At 36.3% G+C, this 23,489-nt stretch overlaps 1 long non-coding RNA gene across 1 annotated transcript in view; it reads left to right on the top strand.

Annotated features, from left to right (window-relative positions):
* Nucleotides 1–4,542, top strand: part of LOC118972788 (uncharacterized) — a 106,348-nt gene extending 101,806 nt beyond the window's left edge. Inside the window, exon 3 of the long non-coding RNA XR_005061875.2 lies at nucleotides 3,530–4,542. This is a non-coding gene — a long non-coding RNA (uncharacterized lncRNA). The remainder of the gene's footprint in view (nucleotides 1–3,529) is intronic.
* Nucleotides 4,543–23,489: the final 18,947 nt, after the last annotated feature.

Below are 23,489 nucleotides of genomic sequence, written 5' to 3'. Positions count from 1 at the left end.
CTCCTTTGACGTTTCATGTTTCTATATGGCACCCTCTAGTGCTCAGAATCTCTAGTCTCTTGAGCTCCTCAGCCCCTAGAGTGAGTTTCAGGGTTGTAGGAAAAGATGCTGGTGCCTGGGGGGAGGATAGAGCTGTTTCCTGATTCCTGGCTGCAGTGCCTGTTTCCATTGTGAGAATCATTGGGCTTAGCACACTGGTGTAAGCCTCTGTGCTTTGCATCTCTAGCTGTTGTAGGCAGGGTCTCCCTCTGGCTGGCCTGATGCCAGTGCAGTGACTGCCTGTTTTCAAGCCAGTGCCAGCAGGCCAGGAGGAAGGCACAGCCAGCTTTGTGTCACAGTGGGGGCTCTCAGCACTGAGTAGCCAGCCAGGGGGATGGAGTACCTTAAGCTCCTCCAAGTTCCCAACCTGCTGAGTAGAGCACATACAGATAACCTTGTCCACCATTCCCTTCTCCCGTGCAGCAAGCTCCATACAAACCCTGCCCCATCAGCAGCCCTCTAACTGCTAGGAAGCCTCTCAGACAGCCTGCCTTTCCTTTGTCCCAAGCAGCCGGATGTGGATCCCCGTCCTCCACAAATGGCTGGAATCTCAGTCTCTGAAGCACTCTGCCTGTCCCAGCTCCCCAACCCCACCAACCTGCAGAGCACCACACAATGCAGGTTTGTGTTCCAAAGCAGACCTCCAGGGCTGAGTGTTTAGCAGTTCTAGGTTTCCACCCCCTCCCTGCTCCATTTCTCTTCCTCCAACCGGTGAGCTGGGGTGGGGGATGGGCTTGGGTCCTGTCGGATCAAGGTTCATTACCCTGTTTCGTGAAGTCTGCTCTGTTCGTGAGGTCTGTATGTAGTCTGGTGCAGCCTTCTTTCCTGTTACTATTTTAGGATTAGTTGTATTAACTATATTTTCAGACTATATGTGGTTTGGGGATGAGTTCTCTGTTTCACCTCTCATACCACCATCTTGAATCCACCCCTAAATCCTTACTTTTTTTAAAAAACCATGCTAACCTCTTTCTTAGGAGATATTCAAGCATGAAGAAATACGAAGAGGGTTTATATTTTATTTTTCCTTAGCCATCATTTCAGAAGGCTGTAAGGATCCCCCATACCAAGCAGTGGCTATTGTTGAGCCCGTTAGGTAGCATGGGATTATTGTCATGAACTATAGAACCTTAGGGTGTCCATTTATCAAGAATATTCAAGTCTACCATGAAGCTCCCATCCACTCCTGACAATTCTGTAGAGGTGAAGTTTTATATCCAGTTTATGGTTATATTTCTTAGAGTAACCGAGCTAACCTGGGCAGTGAAGCCCAGTGGCATTAAGTATGCTCATTTAGGCAGTAATTTCTATCTTATCTAATAGCAACCTTTATTAGAGTAGTTAGCAAGTGACTAAAATGAGACTGATTGTGGCTTATCTTTATTTCATTTTCTTTATCTTAACTTAAATGAAGGGCATTAACCAGCAGTGAATTGATCATGCCTCCGAGAAAGGCTTGTTTTGCCCTGAGCTTGGACAAACCGCCTGGTGATAGACATTGGCTCAGTCTTTCTAGGAGAAGCTGCAGTTTTATCTGGAGAACAGAGGAAAATACCTGATAAGGAATAATTACCATATATTGTCTTCATTGCAGTTGCATTTTGATTGTTCTTCCTTTACTCTTTAAGCTCAGGCGGGGCTGGAGGGTTGGGGGTGCATGCAGCTTGAGAGTAGGATGGACCATCTGGGTTGTATAAACACAGCATTATGCAAAAGGCTCATATGCCCACACTTGAGACAGTCCTACAGCTGCTGGGACAAACTACTTTTCCACTATGATAACACAAAGCCAAAAACAGTCAGCAATTGTATTTACCATTGTGGATTGTGTTCCAAATCTTATTCTCTCTGAGTTAGTCATTTTAATGAGCCAAAGATGCTCACTTAGAAAAATAAAAGGTTTTGCATGTAAGCATCTTCAAACATGTTTTTATACTGTCTGGTAGCATTATCATATTTCTTCTTGAACATATTTTGATTCCTAAGTTAGATCCTACTATAGCCAAAACTGAGGTTTGCAATATGTCAAAATACTCTATTATAGTTAGTTCTTGAGAACTTCATGTCTTGATCCACCAGAAATAGACTGAATTTCTGGAATTGTGGCAGATAAATAGAATTTTTATGATATTTGTCTTCAGTTTCTCTGAAGAGTATAGGTTGCCAGATGAATGAAATGACATGACAATAAAGTAGATTTTTTTTCAGCTTAACTTTCTGAAACCAAGGATGCTGTAAGGCAGAATAGGCTCAGCAAAATTGAAACTCTAATCAAATCCATTTGTCCATTAATTTTAGATTTTTTTGCTCCATTAAATTTCTTGTTCTTTCTGCCACTTTGTAGGAATTGCTAACCAATGGCATGAATAACTAACAGCAGAAGCTAAATGCGATACACTCTCCCTTCTGTGCTCACTGAGACTCTGCATACCTGCATTGTAGTCTAAGTTGGTTATCTTGTAATTGTGTGCTTCTTCTCTCTAGACAGGGGTTGATACACTGCAGCCTATAGGCCAAATCCTGCCCACTGTCTGTTTTTCTAGATAAACTTTTATTGAAACAAAGTTCCATGCATCTGCTTATATATTGTTTAGGGTTACTTTTGTGCTACTTTGCCCGAGTTGAGTAGTTGCAAAAGAGACTGGCTGGCCAAGCCCAAGAATATACTATCTGGTCTTTAACAGAAAATATTGCCTAAGCCCTGTTGTAGACTGTGAGTTCTTGAGAGGCTGGGACTCTCTTATAGTCTGTGAATCCCAAATGCCCACCTCAGTACCAGGAATGTTGTTGCTGGCACCCAGTGTTGTTATTAAGAAGCAACAGCATCAATGTTTGTCAAGTGCTTACTGACTCCCAGGCAGTATGTGTTAAGTGCTTTTAGCTGCATTACCTTATTTATTCTTCACAATAACCCTATGAGGTGGGTATGCTATTATTATCTCCATTTTGCAGATGGAATTAGAGCAGAAAGTAGCATAATGATTTTCAAAAAGTCACACAGCTGGTATGTGGTGGGGCCAGTATTCATGGGATTCATACCATAATGCCTATACTATATAAGTAATTGAAGAAAGGGCAGGATAACAGAGCAGCGGGCCTGAGTCACCTATAGGCTACATCAGCAGAATGGATTCCAGGAAGAACATATGCTAGGGAACACCATTCTAGAGGGCTGAGCATTTGTGAAGAGAGAAGATACTTTCTCCTGTGTTTTTGACCCTTTCTTTCTGAGGCAGTGGTAAGTAAAGTTCTGAGTGTGTCTTTTGCTGGGCAGGGCTTAATGGAGGAATTACTTGGGCCAAGGTGAGGCCTCAGGGGGAAGGAAGCAAAAAGGGTCGCTTGACTGTCTCTGTGTGAAGTCTCAAGGCTGTTTGAATTCTCTGCTGTTCATTGTAGATGGGTAGTGAGCAGGTGAGTGTTTAGAACAGAAGCCCTAGCATTGTAACAACAGCACATTTAGCTGTTTCGGATCCTGTGTCCTCTCTCTTAGGAATCACACCAAGGCAGTGAAGATTTGGATTTGGATGCCATTAACTGCACCAGGGAAGCCTGGATATCTGTCAGAGCCAGCAAGAGGAAACCTCAACAGGTGGTACATGACCTGCGAGCACTGCCTGCCTCCAGTTGCAATAACAATAGCTTTTTCACATAGCGAGTAATAAATACAAAGAATTTACTGATGGTATTAGCCTCCAAAGATTTGTTAAAGAATAATAATTGACAGAAATCCTAGAAATATTTCAATATGATTATCAGTTATTAAATGAGAATAGTGTGCTCAGGATATATTTATGAAATGAAAACAGACTCAAGTTTACTGCCTGGCAAATACTCAGCTCCTTAACAAAGTACTTTTATTTATGTAGCTAAACATATATATTAGCATATATACATCAAGATGGCTCATTGATTTGACTCAGCATAGAATTGCATTTTCAATTATAACATTAAAAAAATTTTTTTGAAGATGAACCAGAGTTCTTATATTATGAGTCTCAACCAGGAGTTGGCAGGATTATAGTCAAATGATCTGATAGTCTCGAATAACCTAAAGCTAGCCCCAGATTGTTTATTGATTCCTCCCTGTTTATTTCCTGCTATTATTTTTCATTTCTCATTTTCACTATTCCTCCAACCAGAGAGCACTGTGGCCAGTGTTATGTCATGAGTAAGCATTGATAGTAGATGAGGAACCTGAAAAGTTTCATTAAATTTCCAGGACACCAGAATAAGAATCACTGTACCAGGTTATTCATTTACTGAAAGGCAAAAGCTTTTTGCTTTAAATTCTCTTGTTATCACCTCAGGGGGCTGAAGAAATCCTTTGAGTCCTCTGTTGTTCTCATTTGTTCTGTTTTTTCTTGAAGGAGGAATGCACTAGGTTTGTTTTATGTACAATTTTACTCAATAAACTGAAATTACAATATGGAAAATGTGTGATTATGAAGCAAGCAAAGCAATAATTATTTTGTACAAAACACCAAGAGCCTACCCCTGTGGTAATTAGTGTGGCACACCTAGCTAAGTTCAAATTTGCATAGTGTTAATGCCAAAGTGATGCTTCCATGTGGATCAAAAGAATAGAAGGTTTTGTGATTCGAAATGACTTGCAAATGATAAGTGACAGAAAGCCAGCAAGGTCTTTTCAGTCACCTGGCAAATTTAAGTATCTTCCCTTGTGAAATCACTTGCTGAGTTTTTTCTTTTGTTTGTCTAATCATCACTGAATGGTTTTCATATTTCTGTTATGAGTTTTTAAAGCATTGTTTATTCTGATAAATGTCATATACATTTTGTCCTCATAACATCTCAAGATGAATTATGAAGATACTTTTTGCTTTCAAATGGCTTCAGTGTTTTAGATAATAAAAATGATTTTACTAAGACAGTTTGAAAGTGATGTTACTGCTGGGTGACATGAACCCAGCCTCTGACTTCCCAGTCTTTTACCTTAGTGTAGGAAGAAATCATTTTTTACCTACCTCTAACATCTTCTTATTTTCTTTTTTTTAATCCTAGCTCTTAAAAGCTACAATTTAAAAAATACTAGATTACATTTAGTCTCACTTTTACAATGTGAATGAAGCAGGTTATATCTGAACCCTTCTCAGCTTTGATGTAATTACTTTAAAAGTCTTTGTAAAATAATGTCTCTATACAGTGAGACCCTTTACTTAACGACAGCAGTATTTAGAAATCTACTGTTTTCTCAGTACTCTCCACAAAAGTCCATAAGGAAGGCTGCATAGATGCAGGAACTGAAGCTTGAAGTTTAAATAATTTATTCAAGGCTATTTGGCCAGTAAGTGATAGAGCTGGGACTCAAACCCAAGCAGTCTGACTCTGCTTCCCAGACATTGAATATTGCTTTCCTGGAGCTTGGTTGCATTTTTACATCTGGATGGATATGAATTTCTATTTAGCTAAGTATAGATAGACAGAGCAGACAGGTAACAAGGTATGTGGGCAGTATATGTGGTTTTATGATGCCTTCCAGCCAATGCATACAGAAGGAAGGGAGTGCCAGAGTTTTACGTGTTTCTACAAAGCTCTTCTAAAACTCATGTTCTTCCTGGAGAAATGGAAAGAGATACCAAAGAGCATCTGTGTAGCCTCTGGATGTCTTGTTTTTATAATCCTGATTTTACAGAATTGTGCTTTTGAGGAATTGATGTTGGTCTTGCAAATTCTCCTTTCCCATCTCCACTGAAATGTGACTGATGTGGTGTATGTCCAGCTAGCACTTTTGGCAAGTGCCTGAAGTCCACCTTCTGTTTTGACAAGATCACACAAGTTTTGGTGGTAGCTGCATTTCTATGTAGACTTAACACCTATTTTTTTTGGCATTTCCATTATATTTCCTTTCTATTCCTATGCTTTTCCCTATCACATTATAATGCAGATGTGCTAAACAGTAGTAAGGGAGTGAAGAATCCCCAGGGTCTGAGTAGCCACCAGGATAACTCACGCAGGCTACTGTGCTAAGGGTGCTGGACATGAGGAAGCTACAGACAAGACTGGCTGAGATGTGACTGACTGTCGATGCCTATCAGAGCATGGCCCCATGATGGCAGTGCAGTGATCTCTTGCATGGAAGGGTAGTGTACAAGCCCTCTGTGCCCCTACATTCATTTAGACAGACATACTTTAATGCTGTTGGAAAAAGTAAACAAAGAATATATTAGGCTGTAGGAACAAAACCCTATTATTAAAAAGTACTATTTAAGATGCCTCATAGTCAAACCAGGTTTCTAATGAAAAGTCTTGTTTCCAATTTCCAGGCTTTCACAACTCTTTGTATTGTCCTTGTAGTAACATTTTTTCAATGAGGACTAGACCTCTCATATAAAAACTAAGCTTTCTGACTTCATCATGGATCCTTTCTGAACCCTGTAGCAATTCTGTAATTACTCGTTAGCAAATGCCTGTCCTGCTGTGCACATGTGTTTACCTGACCACATGTTTGTGAGAGGTCAGAAAAATATAAAGCATCTTTAAAAGGATCCTGGTTTGATATTTACAAAGACAAGTATCATGATTATAATTATACACATTTTTTATCTTTTAATCCACACTAGAATTTTTTGTCATTCCAATTGAAGCCAAGAAATGAAAATCCCTATAATTTCTTATGTCAGTAGACCTTAATCCCTGGAGAGTTTCATATAAATTATCTTTGGCAACATCAGCCAGGTGGTGAACTTCAAAGAATTCATGAACCATGCATCATGTTTAAGGGTCAAAACAGGTCAGTCTGTCTTTTTTTTTATGGCAACTAAGAAGTTTGGTTTACTTTGTACTCAGTTAAAACCAGAACTATTATACCAAAACATTACTCTGATTTCTTATACCTGCCTTTATTAGTGTTAATAAAGTTTTGTGTTGTACTATTTTGAAGACACAATTTGGTGTCTTAGTTGAATACATAGATTTGCTTAGCTATCTGGCAGTCTAACGCTGGTATGTATGTGTATGTGTGTATGTGTCACTGTAGATTGTGTAAATCAGATAATTAGATTTTTTTAAAAGAAGTCTATTTATTTGGAAGTTTTGTGGCTCCAGTTATAGAGCATGAGAAGAATTATCAGTAGCAGGGCTTTCCCTTAACAAAATTGGAAAGTTCTAGAATTTTACATTTAATACCTTGAACTTTAAATTAATTTTCTTACTCATTCAGTCGGGGCCCCTTCTAAGACACTGAGATACTTCAGTGAACAGTTACCTGTTACCTCAACTTCCTATAAGCTTTCTTCACTTTTTGCCATTACTCCCTTGTTTCTGTCCCTCTTTTGGCTTCAACACTCAATATTTATTTGAGTATCTATGATGTACCAAGTACTATCCCCGTTCTCCAGTGGTCTTTGAGCTTTCTCAAACTGTTATTAGAGAAGGAAGTACAATAATCCTAGGTCCCAAAATATGAATTGAAACCAACATTACCTCTTTCTCTTCCAGGGGTAATTACTTTGAAGCACAGAGATACTAGATATTACCAAGGTAATTTGATATTAATTAAGAGATGGCTAAATTATTGTTCTGCCTCTCTTGTATGCATAGGTAATCCGAAGTCTGAGTATTGTTAACTGAAAGCATAAAAAGAATAGTGTTAAATTGTACTGTGAAGGTTTGGGTGAGGCATGAAAAATTCCCTGATGTTAAATGTAGAAGATATTTCTGGAAAAAAATAAAGACGGACCTGTAGTTTTGAGAGATATTTCTAGGAAACAATGTGGATCAGCTGTCTGTGTGTGCCTTTGCCTTTGTGTGAGTGTGCATGTGTTTGTGTTTAGTTGCAGACATCCTGTTTGAAGGAAACTTGTTATATAAATCAAGTGAGAGTGGAGCTGGGCTGAGACAGAATCCCACCTACTCAAGGGATCCCTGAGTTCCTCACAGCACAGTCTGAATGAAAAGCACTGAGCCAGACCACGTTTGCCTAGAGTGGATTTACCTTAGGGCAGAGAGTAGCTTTGTGAGAGTGCTTCAGCTCTGACATTCCCACAAGAGCTGTCTGCATGTTAAGGAGTAGTTTGGCAATGTACATAATATCCAGCAGGCATTGACTCATGCCCTCTCATTTCAACTAAATTGAATAATCAGTGTTGAACATAAGGTCTTTCACATAGTGGGTTCTTGACAAATATTTGTTGAACAAGTGCTATTCTTTGGTACGGTAGAGAGCTTTAATTCTCTGAATGACTTGGTGAAAAGCAATGATAAGTCAGTGGCACAGAGGTAAGTTTGGCTTCCTATCCTCTCTATGCAGTGTTTTGAATTTCACCTCATGGGGTGGCTCCCAAAGGCACAATTTTCCCAGCTCCATTTGTGCTTGTAGCCTGGGCAGAAGCTGGGAAGGCAGAGGCAGTAGAAACATGAGACATGGACCTGGGTCAGCTTGACTCAGTCAGTATCTTCCTGCTCAGCACCTCAGAAATGTTTCCTATGTTAATCTCTTTCGACAGTAATGAATGACTGACGGGTATTTTAAAAGAGTAGCTTATCAATATGAAATAGATGCCCAAGTGTGCTCTGGATTGGACACTGTGCACACCAGACTTTCAAAACTGATCTTTTTTCTTTCCCTGGACTTGTAACATTGTGGGAAGGTAACTCCAAGACATTACAGATTTTTGGATATTGACATGTCAATGTACCATTGCATGTGTGGCTTCGGAGAGCACTAAGTAACTTTCCTGGTTGGCTGCCTTTTAGGGATAAGACAAATGTTTTCAGAACTGCCACATAAGGAATGTGTGTCTTTACAGACAAAAGGACATTTTGCTATCCTGCCATACCTTGCTCCATCCTCACAAAGTATGTTTTTGTGGTGCTTTCTTCAACATTTGTAACTTTCTTTTATTTATTATACAAATGGCATAAAATAACAGCCCAAAGAAGAAATAACTTGTTCAAAAAATCACCACTCAATTATAGAAGATGTTTTACTTTTTCAGTGTTTTCCATACAGACATTTGTTCATACAAATGCCATATAGTGCTAATCAGGATGTAGGTAGAATTATATCTTCCATTTTATGCCGAAGTTGATGTTATGTATATTTTTTCATGTTGAGTAGTTTTCATGAGTCATTGTATTAGTGGCTATATTCTTTTGGTAGATGTGTACAACTTAAGACTTTATTGTTTGATGTGTATTTAGAGAGTTTCCAAGTTTTTCTGCCATTAAAACAATTGAAATGAGTGATTTAACATATGTAAATTTTTCCTTCTTTTAAAAGCAGCATAGCATAGAGATGATCCCCTGTCTAAAAAAATTTACGTTTTAGTGGAGATCAGCAGACATGAAGTAATACAAGTGGGAAACAGTTGCTATAGCAGCTGGGTACAGTGAAAGAATGACAATGATGAATTCCTGATGACTCAGAATGGCTTTTTAATATATAAAAGAAGTGAAGCTTTAACCAAGTCTTGAAAATGTGCACATATTAGCCAGGTATGTGAAAACAGAAGGAATTACAGTTGCAGGGTAAAGCTTGTACAGGGGCATGGAGGTCTCGTAAATTCTGGGAACTGCCAGTCATTAGCAACAACTGTAGGTCAATGTGGAAGGAGGCTCAGATCCAGGGCTGCGGTGGCACTCAGATGATGCAGGACCTTGTGTGCCCAGTTTAGGGATTGGATTTTGTCATTTAGGTAACTATAGTGTTCCTGCAGGATTTTAAGCAGATGAGAGATGCAATGTCATTTCTGCTTTAGAAACATCTTTCTGTCAGCCCCAGGGAAGAGAGATTTGGGAATGACAAATTGCTGGAGGTACAGAAGTCTACACTTACACTGATAGTTCAGGTAGGAGGTGAAAGAAGCTTTGGGCACGTTGACTTTTATGTTCTTGCACACTCAGAATAGAAGGTTTTAAAGTCATTTATATACATGGCATTGAAAATATTTGAGTGGATGACATCATCAAGGGAGATTGTTCAGAATGAGGAAAGGCTAAAAACCAAGGGTTAATAAATAAGGCAAGAGAAGAAGACGAAGGCAGAAGGAGGGAGAAAGCAAAGTCAAAGGACAACCAATGAGGTAGAAGGTGCAGTAAGGTTGGAGAGTCAAAACTATTTATTGGGTAAGTACATTTAGATAAGAAACTAATAGACCCTTGAATTTTGTTCATTGAATTCTCTTTGGATTAAAACCTTCGTTATTAATCCATGTGAATTTTCTGTATCAGGTAGATATTAGTTCTTTGTAAAAGTCATGTTTGACCGTCCTTCTTTCTAGTGCACTTTTTTTATTTTTAAAGTTTCAATTGTATTTATCTTGAGTTCAACAATTTTAAGATAGTTAAATTGTGATGCTTTTCCTTTGTGATCTTTTTCTTTTGCATTGAAGTCTAGGCAGATTAATTAAAGTGGACTGAAAGGATGAGGGCTAGAGGTAGGGAGGCAAGTTAGGAAGCTGTTATGACAAAGGGATGATGTCCCAAGACTCTGTAATAATGTAAGGAGCAGTAGAAGTGGAAAAGAGTAGATGGATGTAAAGAGTTTTTATAGAAGTAAAGTTTATACTTTGGACTTATACAGATAAATCAATTGGCTGTTGCCTTCTGGCCTCCAGTTAAGCTTAACCAATGAGAGGCAACAAAATGTGATCAGAGCCTGGGAGGAGAGGGGAGAGTTGTTCTGTCTTCCTAGTGGTCTGAGTGTGATAATGGTTGGTCTTACCTAACAACAGGGTTGACCTATGTAAGATGCCCTTTCTTACAAGTTCCTCAAGGTTCCAGAAAACTGGCTGCTCCTTCCCTTTCCCAAAAGGGGCACCAGAACCTTAATGTTTCTAACCCTTGTATGCTTCACCATTCATAGTTAATTTTCCTTTTATATTTCCTTTGAATATTCCTTTCCTCAACTGTACCTTCAGTTCCCACCATTTGGGCATCTCTTTTTTTTTTTTACCAAACTTGACTGGTGTTAAATGATAAGTATCAAGTTAATAAAGAAAAAAAACCCAATAGAGAATGGTAAGGGGATCAGTATTGTGAGAAGTGAGGAGATAATTTGAGTATTAAATAGGTTGGTCAGTTAAGTTTCATTAAAAATTGGACATGGAAGCAACAACTGGAAGGAGATGAAGGCATTATTCAAGTGGATCTCTGGAATGGATCATTTCAGGCTGAGGGAGTAAACTACAGGCAAGGTGATAAGAATGCTTTGTCCTGTTAATGGTCAAGAAACAACAGAAAGATAGCATGGCTGGAGCATTGTGAGTAAGTTGATTGCAGTAGTAGAAGATCAGAAACCATGTAGGAATAGAAGACCATTTTAAGTTTAGCTTTTACTCTGCAAGAAGGAGCCACTGCACAGTACTGAACAAAGGAGTGTTATGATCTGACATACTTTTACAAGATAGCTTTGGATAGTTAAGAAGAGCGGCAGGCAGGGACGGGATTGGAGAGAGGAGACCTCATCACAAGTGATCATATTAGTCTTCTTGAAAGATGGTGGTGACTCTAACCCTGGTGATACCAGAGAAGGTGGTACATAGTGGATGGAGCCCAGATATACTTTGGGGTATGAGAGAATGGGAAGAAATAGGAAGACTTTATATCTTGGGATACTGGAAAGATGAACTTGTATCACTGCAGGTGGAGTGAGGGAGATCAGTTGAGTTTTGGGCATGCAGAGTTTGAAATGTACATTTGATATGTCCAATTGGAAATCTCAGGTAGGCAGATAGATACATAATCTGGAGTAATCAATTGTAAGTCATCACTATCAAACATGAAAACCACTTGCCACATGCACTAGCACATTTAAAGTGCTCAGTAGCTTCATGTGGTTAGTGGTTACTGTGTGAGATAGTGTAGAGATAGAGTATTTCTCCTGTAGAAGACAGTTCTGATGGACAGCACTGACCTAGATGGTATTTCAAGTAATTAGATGAGATGAAATCATCAAAGGAGTAATGAAAGAAGAACTGGATAGACTGAACTCTGGGGCAATCCAGTATTTAGGGATTAGATCAAGGAGGTGGAAGGAATAAAGGAGACTTGAAAAAGAGTAGACGGTGAAGTATATGGTACACCAAAAGTATCTGATAAAAGTATCATTTCATCCTCATGACAAATTTAAAATACTTCAGTTATTTTCAACATTATTTTAAATAATGAGACTCAGAAAACTGAGGCTCAGAGAATGAAAGCACATGTCTTCTACCCCACAGCTACTATAGGAAGAGTTGGGATTTGAGATAAGACAGTGTGGAAATCTTTTGGGAGGGATCCAGCTGGCTGTGGATGTGTTGTTGGCAATTTCCCTTTGACCATGGCATCTGGTGTGTCTTTACCAAAGATACCTATCCTGGTGGATTCAGGGAGTTGATCAAGTCTCAAGGATCTATCCAACCATGGATGTAATTTACTGATAACAGCTGCCTCCAGTAACTAGCAATGTCTAATTCTACCTCAACTTGTCATGCACACTAAGAGAAAATGTTTGCTTTTCTATTTCCACTTTTATTGAGATACAACTACTGTACAACTCTGTATTTGTTTTAGGTGTATAACATAATGATTTGATATACATATATAAACGATTACTGCAAATTTAGTTAACATCTGTCACTTCACATAGTTATAAATTTTTTCTTGTGATGAAAACTTGTAAGGTGTGCTCTTTTAGCAACATTGTTGTTAACTATAGTCCCCATACTTTACACTTCCAGCACTTACTCACCATATAACTAGAAGCTTGTACCTTTGGACCACCTTCACCCATTTTGCCTACTTCCTGTACCCCCAAATCTGGCAATGTATGAGTTCAACTTTTAAATTCCATATATAAGTGGGATCATACTCATTTTTTACCATACATCATACAAATATTTTTCTTTCTCTGTCTTACTTATTTCACTTAGCATAAATGCCATTAAGGTCCATCCATGTTGTCACAACTGACAAAATTTTCTTTTTCTATGGCTGAAAAATATCTGATTATATGTATATAGTACATTTTCTTTTTCCATTCATCTGTTGATGGACACCTAGGTTGTTTCCATGTCTTGGCTGTTGAGAATAATGCTGTAGTGAACATGGGGGGTGGTGCAGTTATCTTTTTGAGATAGTAATTTCATTTTCTTTATATATCTACCCAGAAGTGGAATTGCTATATCATGTTAGTCCTATGTTTAATTTTTTGAGCAATCTCCATACTGTTTTCCATAGTGGCTGTACCAGTTTACATTCCCACCAACAGTGCAGGAGGATCCCCTTTCCTCTCCATTCTCTCCATCACTTGTCACTTCTTGTCTTTTTGACAATAGTCATTCTAACAGGTGTGAGGTGGTATCTCATTATGGTTTTCATTTTAATTTCCCTGATGATTAGTGATGTGGAGTATCTTTTCATGTATCTGTTTGCCATTTGTATGTCTTCTTTGTGAAAATGAGAGTTCAATTCCTCTGCCCAGTTTTTTTTATCAGATTGTTTTTGTTTTTTGTTTTGTTTTACTATTGAGTTGTGTGAGTTCTGTATGTATTTTAATTATTAACCCCTTATCAGATACATGATTTACAAACATTTTCTGCTATTTCATAGGTTGTCTTTTCATTTTTTGATAAGCTTTTTAGTTTGATGTAGTCCCACTTGTTAATTTTGCTTTTTTGCATTTACTTTTGGTGTCAAATAAAAAAAAAATAGTGCCAAGACCAATGTAAGGTGTCAGTGTTCGCTTTTGAATTGTGGATCTTGCCTCCATTTGTCACATGAGAGGTGGGCTATATCTTACTAAAAATCCCTGAGATTGCTGCATATGGAGCTTACTAGTTTGCCTCATTTGACATTTCTTGTTGCAAAAACTATGACATTATTTATGTCTTAATTTGAATTTCTTTGATAGTCTGAAATAAGTATCTGGGCGCAGGTGATTTATTCAGGGAAGCAAAAGTGACAGAGTGAGGAGAATGAGGCAGGGAAGAGAGAAAAGCTAAAGTGGATTTGTTACTTCCATGGGCAAATGGGGCATAATCTCTCTGGGGCCAGTTGGAGTCTCCTGACTCCCACCACCCTAGTTTAGGAGTTGCCTTTGGGGAAATTACCTTACTGTAATTCTGGGCTGTGCTTATGCACATTTTAAACAGTGATCCCAGCTGCTCCCTGAAGGAGAAAAATGAGAGATCCTACAGCTTGTGTTTGAGGTGAGACTCAGGCACTGTGCATGAAACTGTCCACTAAAGCCATACTAAAATCAGGGGCAGCATGTGGTATGGGGAACCTGTAAGTGTCTAATACAATTGGGAACTAGCATAATTTGGCTGTTGGTAGTTTTGAATGAGTAACAGATTAACATTATCTTTCCTTAAAATGGCATCTACTTTATATAAATCTACCATATAACACTATCATTTATTTATCTCTAAAGATAAAATAAATTTTAAAAGAAACTCTCTCTACTCTTTTAAAGTTGACACATCACTTTAGAATCAGAGAAACTGGGTTATAGAATTATTTTGTTACCTGTTTGCTATCAGACACTGGGGAAGCCAATCACTGTTACTGCACATCAGTATTGTAATCTGTACAGTGGAGATAAACATATTTACCTCATGGGATTACTGCAAGAATTATACAGCACATACACACATAAACATACACATATACATGCATGTCAGGCATGGATTAAGCACTTAATAATTACTAGTTTTCCTTTCTTTTGAAAAAATCTATTTAATCCATTTTCAGTTTTTAACTCATTTCTTCCATTTTGAATGCAAAGTAGAGACATGCTGGTTAGTATCAACAGTGAAAAAAGAATAAAATGATGTAAAATTCCATGAGAGTAAATAAAGACAGAGTGCAAAAGTTCCTCTTTCAAGTTTTTTTGAAGTGCCTCTTACACTTGCATGAATATTTTGGCATTTAAGTTATGGAAAAATGAAAAATTACCTGAATGAAGAAAAATATCATCTAAATTTGTTACTAAAATTAATATATTACAACTTATATTTCCTTTTTATGTGATTTAAAAAGATGCAAGATGTAAACCAGTCTATTTCTATTTACATTTACTCTAATCAGCATCCTGTTGATTATAAACTTTAAATTTTATATTAAATATCTTATCTGCCTTGCTATATTGAACAGTCATTCCTCATTGTGTCTTGTTTATGACCTTATTAACTAGAGATAAAGGGAGAGAGGAAATGCCAACAAGTCTAAATATTGAAAGGTCAGGGTGTTCACATACACACACACACACACACACACACACACACACACAATTCATTCACCATTACAAGTCTGGTTATCTCTTTCAACTTTCAGATATCAAATTGATGGGCCATTTTTTCTTCTGGAGGCAATTTTTGAGATCATAAAAAGTGTGCAAGGAACATGAAAATGGGGCATGAATGATTCAAAATTGAGAGCATCTTTAGCTCATGGGTAGTGAGAAAGAACAAAAGATGCTGGTTTCATTGGCTGTTTGTTTTTGTAACACTTCAAATAATAAAAGCATTAACACGAATTTTGGGTGGTTTTGTTCCCCATTGAAATTTTGCTCTACGGACTGATAAATCTCTTTGCCCAGCTGTGTAAATACTTGCTGCCATTTGGCACAAATGAGAGGTTGGCCTTTGAAATCTCCAATTGTGAAGAATGGAATAAGAATGTAATAGATACTTGCTGCTCTTGTCTACCCAACATGTTTTTATTTGGGCACCTGCTCTTCCGCTACCTCATAGTTCTGGCCAAGCTGTCAGGCACAATACCCTGACTTCTGTCTAACAGAAGATACCAGTGGTCCAACAATTGTAAAAGTAGCGGCAATAAGAAAAAAAGAAACTTGATGCATTTGACTACACAAAATTTTTCTAAATGCATGAAAAGAATCATAAAATCAAAGACATTGATACATTTGGAGAAAGTATTTTCAAGATGAATCACATAAAAAGTGTTAGTATCCCTAATACATAATAAACCTTTAAAATTAGAGTGGAAATACTAATTTTATAAAGCTAGTATGAATTAGGAAGATATAAATAAATAATTCACCATAAAAAATAACCCTTAAACATAAAATGGTTCCAATTTCTCACATCCTTGCCTGTACTTGTTTTCTTTAATTGTTTTCATAGTAGCCACCCTAACTGATATGAGATCATATATCATTGTGGTTTTGATTTGCATTTCCCTGATTAGTAGCGTTGAACATCTTTTCATATGCTGTAGGTCATTTCTTTGTCTTCTTTGGAAAAAGTCTGTTCAAGGCCTACGTTAATTGTTTGTTTGTTTTGTTTTGTTTGCTTTTGAGTTGTAGCAATGAACCTGAAGGAGATTATACCAAGTGAAATAAGCCAATCACAGTAGGATAAATAATGCATAAATCAAGTTGTATGAGTTAGCTGTAATAGTCAAACTCATAGAAACAGAGAATAAAACAGTGGTTAACAGGGTTGAGGGGAAGGAAAAGTGGGCAGTTGTTGTTAAATTGTTAAAAAGTTTCAGACATGCAAGATGAAATAGTTCCAGAGAACTGCTGTTCAGCATAACATTTAAAACAACTGTAATGTGCACTTAAACATGTGTTAAGAGGGTAAGTCTTATATTTAGTATTCTTACCATAAAATACAAAACAAACAAACAAAAAAACTTGAAAGAGGCACAAGGAAACTTTTGGAGATAATGGATATCACTGTGGTAATGGTTTCATGAACATATTCACATGTCCAAACTCATCAAATTGAATACATTAAATATGGGCAGTTTTTTTGTATCTCAATTATATCTCAATAAAATTGTTTAAAAATACAACTGAAAAAACAAAACCAAATAACATAAAAAGGCATCTAACATCAGACATAATTAGAAAAATTAAAATTACACAGACATCGTTTATTATCTTTCCGAGTTGGTGAAATAACTTGAGGCTGTTGGTATGGCTGAAACAATATATTGCTGGTGGGAAAGCAAATGAATATAACTTTATTGGATGGGAATTTAACAGCTATCTAAGAAAACTACAAATTCATTTACCTTTTGAATCAATAATTCCACTTATAGGACTTTAACTTGGAGATACACCTCCAGCAGTATAAAGATACAGATGAGCAAGGTTATTCATCATTGTTTGGAATTACAAACTGTAGGGATGAACCTAAGTGATGATACACAGGAAATTGGTTAAGTGATATATTGGAATTGTGATATATGATACATCAACACAATGGAGTATAATGTGCCTATAAAAAAAGTATGAGAAAGATCTCTAAAACTAATATCAAGCAATTCCCAGGGTATATTATTAAATTAAAAAAAAACATCTCCCAGGATATATTTTTGAGTAAAGTTGGTATCTATACAAATAAGTATGGTATGATTTATGCTGAAAAGAAGGGAAAATAAGAAAATATACATGTATTCATTCATTTGAGGTAGAAGAAATTCAGAAGATATAAAACAAAAACTAATGAGATTGACTCTATATTATAAGAAATTGGTGAAAGTGATGTGGAAATGAAGGGAAATTGGAATAGGATAGAAGGGATGCAGTAACTTCCCTGAATATACTTTTTGGTTGAGTTCTGACTTTTAGAAACAAAACAATGTTTCATATACTCAAAAATGAATGATTAAAATTAACATGGACTCAAGGAATCCAGCATGGAAGACATGTAAAAATAAATGAACCCAAATATATTATGGAAAATAGCATCACCACAGTGAGGGAGAGAAGGGGGAAGAAAATAATTAACCTAAGAAACTTTGAAAAACACTATTTTTATTATGTGCTCTAAGGCTATAGATAAAAAGAGCTTTATACAAATATTGAATTCCAGTCAGTAGAAGTGTTTTTTCACAAGTGTATATAGGTTAGCAATTCTGAAACTATTTTGTGTACATTCTGGAATTAAGCAAATAAGAATGTATATACATTGTGCAGCAGAGCCAAGATTTCTCACTGTCCAAAAATGCAGTTACTTTTAAGGAGAGGTGGAAGACTAGAATAAATCTTGTTCTCAGAGTCTGTCATCAGCCAAAGACACATGAATATACCTGTAACTGACAAGCTAAGTTTATTAGTTGCAGTGAAAGAAAACACACACCATGGGGAGCTAGGGGGTGTCTCAGAGAATGTCAGAAAGAATCTATCATAGGATTTGGCTTTTTGTGGGGGTGAATTGAGTGAAAATCTAAGGAAGTGGGGGTCCACTGTGGATTGGATGCTGTCAGAGAGTAGGGAAATTTAGTCCTTGGGTATCTCGATAATTGCATTTGTAGAGTAGGCAGACTAGAGTAATAATAAATTTGTTCTTGGAAAAGAAGTAGCAGGCATTTATTTTAGTGAGGTGAGAAGGTTATTCAGTATTTGATGGGTAGTATGACCTTGTTTTTGTCTATGTATAAAAAAAGTATGAACTGGTCTTGTCTCACTTTATCATGGTCTCAAGTAATCTTTTCTGATATTGACATTTGTGTTTATTATTAACAGTCGAATAACATAGCCTACCTGTGAGTGCTGGGCCATCTTCAGTAGATAAGAATTGGCGGAAAAATCAGTATGAACTTATGATTCATGCACATAACATATGTTTCTTAACTCTGTCACTGAAAGGTATAGAGGCAATGACACACCAGTATGAATGAGCACATCTCTCAACCACATATTGGTTTCTAAATTTTGTTCAACAAAGGAATCAAGAGCACCTTGGAAAAATGGCCAGTTCTGTGTCTGGAGCAGAAAAACTGTGATGAAACTAGAACATATTGTGGTGTCAGAAAATAAGAAAGTGTGTTCAGAAAATGATTGGGGCATATCAGAAGAGACAGATAGTAACTATACTAGTTTAGGGTGAGCATTTAATAACATTGATAACTGTCAAATGAGTCTTGTATACTTAAAACCAATATAATATTGTATATCAACTATACTTGAATAAAAATATATCAAAAATATAAATAAAGATACAGGAGCCAGTTTTGAAGGGATTACCATGGCCAAATATATGGCAATATAAGCAACAGACTAAAAAATACTAGTAATGGATTATAATCCAAACAATAAAATAGGGCTCTGTGAATCCTCACCAATATAAATAAAAAGTTGAACAAATAGATAAATAAATGGAGAGAGAATAGAAAGCTCTTCATACAGTTTAAACCAAAGTAATAAATGTAGAAAGAATGATAAAAATAGAAATACCACAAAGGCATTGTTTCAGTCAAGAATCACCAATGGATGCTAAAATTTAGTAATGAGAAACAGGATATTTATATAGTCGCTCCATAAGATACAATGGGAAAATTGTAATTTAGAGTGGAGAGCATGTAATGAATAAATTGACATCTACCAGTGATGAATAAACTGACATCATGCATCTCCTAATATGATACACTGAGAAAGACACTATCACTCCTGTGATACTTTTACAAAAAAAGTATAAACTCAGTTCAGTAATGAACTAGTAGACATACCCAAGTAGAAGGACATTGTACAAAATAATTGGTCATTACAGTATTCTTTAAATGTATCAAGGTCATGAAAGACAAAGAAAGAATGAAAAACTTGCTCATATTAAAGTAGACTAAGACAATATGACAGCTAAGTAAATGTTTTCCTGGGTTATTTTGGAGACAAAGGATACTAGTAATCAGTTGGCAAAATTAGAGTGAGGTCTTTATATTTGATAAGAGTACTTTATCAATATAATTTTCCTTATTATTGTGATTGTGCTGTAATCATGAAAGATTTAAACAATTGGGCCAGTGATAAACACACATGCACACATTCTTTGTACTATTTTTATAACTTTATGTATCTGGAATTACTTCAAAATTAAAATAAAATTTATTTTGGTTTCTGAAACTTTAAAATGGTAATCACCCTCTATCGTCTTTAGAAAGCATTTTTGTATTTGCTCCATGCTTGTGATATTCATGGACACAATTTGAACATGTTTATGTTGCCAGGAAGGGTTATTACTCAGTTCTAAAATTCAAGTTACTGTTGATATGGAAAAAAATGGAAGTCTGCCGATATCATTAAATGATTCATATTATAATCATCAAACAGAGAGGTCTTCAAAATACATTAATAAAATTTTTTAACAACATGGGGAAACCCTTTTATTATGAAACAAAATTTTCTAACATATTTATAGTAGATGCTTTTGGGTAAAAGTGTGAAAATTATTTGTGATCTAAAACTTTATTTTACATAATTTTTATGGAGATATAATCTAAGACAGTAAAATTCTATGAATTTTGATGAAAAGATAACTTTATGTAACTATCTCAGTCCAAGAACATTTCCATCACTACCAAAAATTCCCTGTACTGACCATTTGTAGTCACTTCTTCCCCAGTCCCACTCCAGGCAAGTTTAATCTGCTTCTGCCTCTATAATTTTGCCTTTTCCAGAGTCTCATTTAAGTGGAACCATGTAATATTTAGCCCTTTGAATTTGGCTTGTTTCACTTCACATAAAGCATTTGAGAATCACCCATGTTGTTGCACATATCAGGATTTCATTCCCTTTTATTGTTGAGTAAGTATTCATTGTATGGATATATCACAGGTCACTTATTCATTCGCCAGTTGAAGACCATTTGGTAGTTTCCAGTTTTTGCTTGTTATGAATAGAAGAATATTAACAATCCACATGAAGTGTTTTGTGTGAGCACTGTGATGATGGTAAGGTATGTCTTTAAGGTTTTCAACTTCCTTTTTGATAACATTCATTCAGGGCTCAATCTCCTTCCTCACCCATCGACCCCCCATCAGCTAGGGCTCTCCATCTGCCCAGCTTGCCTGCCCAAAAATACGTAGATTTATTAAATATGTGACCCCTTACTGTGGATCAGTTTGTCAGAGTGCCTCAGAGTCCTTTCAGGAATACCATAAACACTATAGGTTATAAATTATAGGCAGTATTTTCCTCCACTATATCATCTCCTCTACCTTTCATCTTTCTAGTCCTTTTAGAAACCTTAGAATCACTTTTCACTTAAACTTTTCTTAATATTCTCTAAGAAGTTACCAAATGTTAGTCTCCTAATATTTCAGCCTTATCACTTGCTTCCAGTCTTAGGGTCTATCTTATCCTCCTGCTTTGTTTATTGTTTTGGTGTTATTCAATCAGACAATGGAAATATCCTGGTCCTTCTGCCCAAAATATTAACCCAATCCAGTCCATGAATTATTTAAATAAAGATCTTATCATTATTCATCTAAAAACAAGCTCCTGATAGTTCCCCATTACTCAAGAAAACTTCTTATCATGATATACAAGATTTGTTCAGTCTGGCACCAAGCACCTTTCCATTCTTACCTCTTGCCATTGCAGTCTGTGTATTCACCTCACAATGTTGTTCTATCCAGAACTTCCTGGTCTTTTGATCTTTGCACATGCTGTTGTCTACCTATAATGCTTTCTCTTTCTTTTCTAACTGGAAAATGCTTACTCATCTCACACAATCCATCTTAAAGCAACTCTCTGATGTCTTTTCTCTATGCCCACATTTCCAGCCTGGGCAGCTTAAAGCATTCTCTCTTCATAACATCCCAAACGTTCTGATATTATCAAACTCATCAAAATATATGGTGATAATTATGTCACTTTTCCTCTAGTAGATACCTAGCATAATTACAGGGCTCAATACATGTTGAGTTGAATGAATGTAAATGATTGAATACATGAGATATAAGGGAAGTGTTTTTGCTAGAAAAATAAAACAAAACCTTTTTCTACCACTGAAATGTGCACCATTACAAAATAGTCTACTGTGGTTATGAGGATGATATTCTCAAGTAGCTTATATGACTTCCATGTTGCAAATAAATTCACTTTTAAATCCAGGTTCATTCTTGGTGTGAATTTGGAAAAGACACTTTGGGTTAAAAACACTCCAAATTCTAAATTCTAAACCATATTCTTATTTAATCAATAGCAGTCATATGAAATGTCTATAGAAACTATATTTTAAATATTAACAAGTCAGATGGTAAGAAAAAGAAACTTTATTTTATGGGTCCAATTTAATAGGCTTTTTAGTTTCCATAATATGTAAAATTTAATAATATATATAATTTTTAATAGTACATATCATAGAATATTTCACTTTAACCAATATTTACGCTTTTAAGTTACTGTGAAAATAACTGGAAAAAATCAACAACACCTTACCAGATTCTAGTGCTGAAAACCTTTTTTATTTACATAAAAACTATATTCCTATAGTAGAAGTAGATGACACCATTTTCCAGTCTGAAATTATAAGCCAGTATACTTGCAGACATTTCTCAGTGGAGACATTGAAAGGTAATCATGTTTATGTACCACTATTTGTTATAACCTTGACAAATTTGAGTGGACTATATTGTTTTCTAGGAAATGATTATACTCTTATCCTTAAGATACAGAGCCCCTTACTTGAAACTGTTTTTTAAAGGATTTGCACTGGAACAGCAATTGCATCTATAAAATGTGTAGGAAGGAAAGCCAGATGTGCTTGATGTCTTATATGCTCTTTAGGTACTTAGCAAGGTAGAGATTACATTTTTCCATGTCTTTTTCTTTATCTAAGTCTCACCACTGTGACTTTATATAGGGCTGTTTATAAACTCTTCTTTTCATACCTTTCTATGTTCAAGACAACACAGATGTTTTTGCACGTTGCTACAGAAGCAAAAAGTTACATGCTGTCTTACCTTTTTAGCCCTGAGACTCTGGATTTGTATTCTTTTCATTGTCAAACTTGTGATAGAAATAAGCTGCTTGAGACTGGAGGAGCACGATAAATACTTGTGCAAAATTAAGAAATGGTAAGATTGCAATGGTTTAAACTGACGTTTACAACACAATTCTTTTGACCCTGAATCAGACTCAAAATAATAAATTTCTTATACTTGAAAAGTAGGAAAACATTTACTATGCTTATTTTTCTATTCTTCCTAAGTACAGTTTGATCTTGACATAGGTTGAAAAATAATCCACAATAAACTAAGGGAAAACACATATCTTATCTTTGTCAGTCTCCTTTATGTCCTCTCTGTAAGATAGTAGGAAACCTAATTCTTTTCTATGAATCAATGAACACCAAAACGAAAGAGGAAACATCCAGTCAGCCTATGACACATAATAATCCAGGTATATGCTGCAAAAGGAATTTTATATCCTTGAAGTTTTCTTTGCATTTGAAAACTGCATTTAAGAAAGGAGCCTTTAGTGTAGTGTCAGAAATAAGATAAAAAATGCCTCAGGCCTCCTACAAGTTTTAGTAATCTGAGAAAGTTTCTTAACTTTTCCTGCTTTTATGAGTGTTTCAGTAAAGCACCTGATACTTGGGAGCTTCAGGGACCTAGAGAAATAGGAGACAAGATCCAGGGATTATGTTTTCCATTTGTATTAAAAGTTCTCTATTCGTTCAAAGTCCATCTGAATTTGTGTGTGTTGAGTGATCTCAGTAGACTGAAGCTCCCTAGAAGGGTTTCAGTGAAGA

This window comes from Manis javanica, chromosome 1 (genome assembly GCF_040802235.1).
Source record: "Manis javanica isolate MJ-LG chromosome 1, MJ_LKY, whole genome shotgun sequence".
In the NCBI taxonomy this organism is placed as follows: Eukaryota; Metazoa; Chordata; class Mammalia; order Pholidota; family Manidae; genus Manis; species Manis javanica.
Note: the sequence above shows the minus strand (reverse complement) of the source record. Positions and strands in the feature narration are given on the sequence as shown.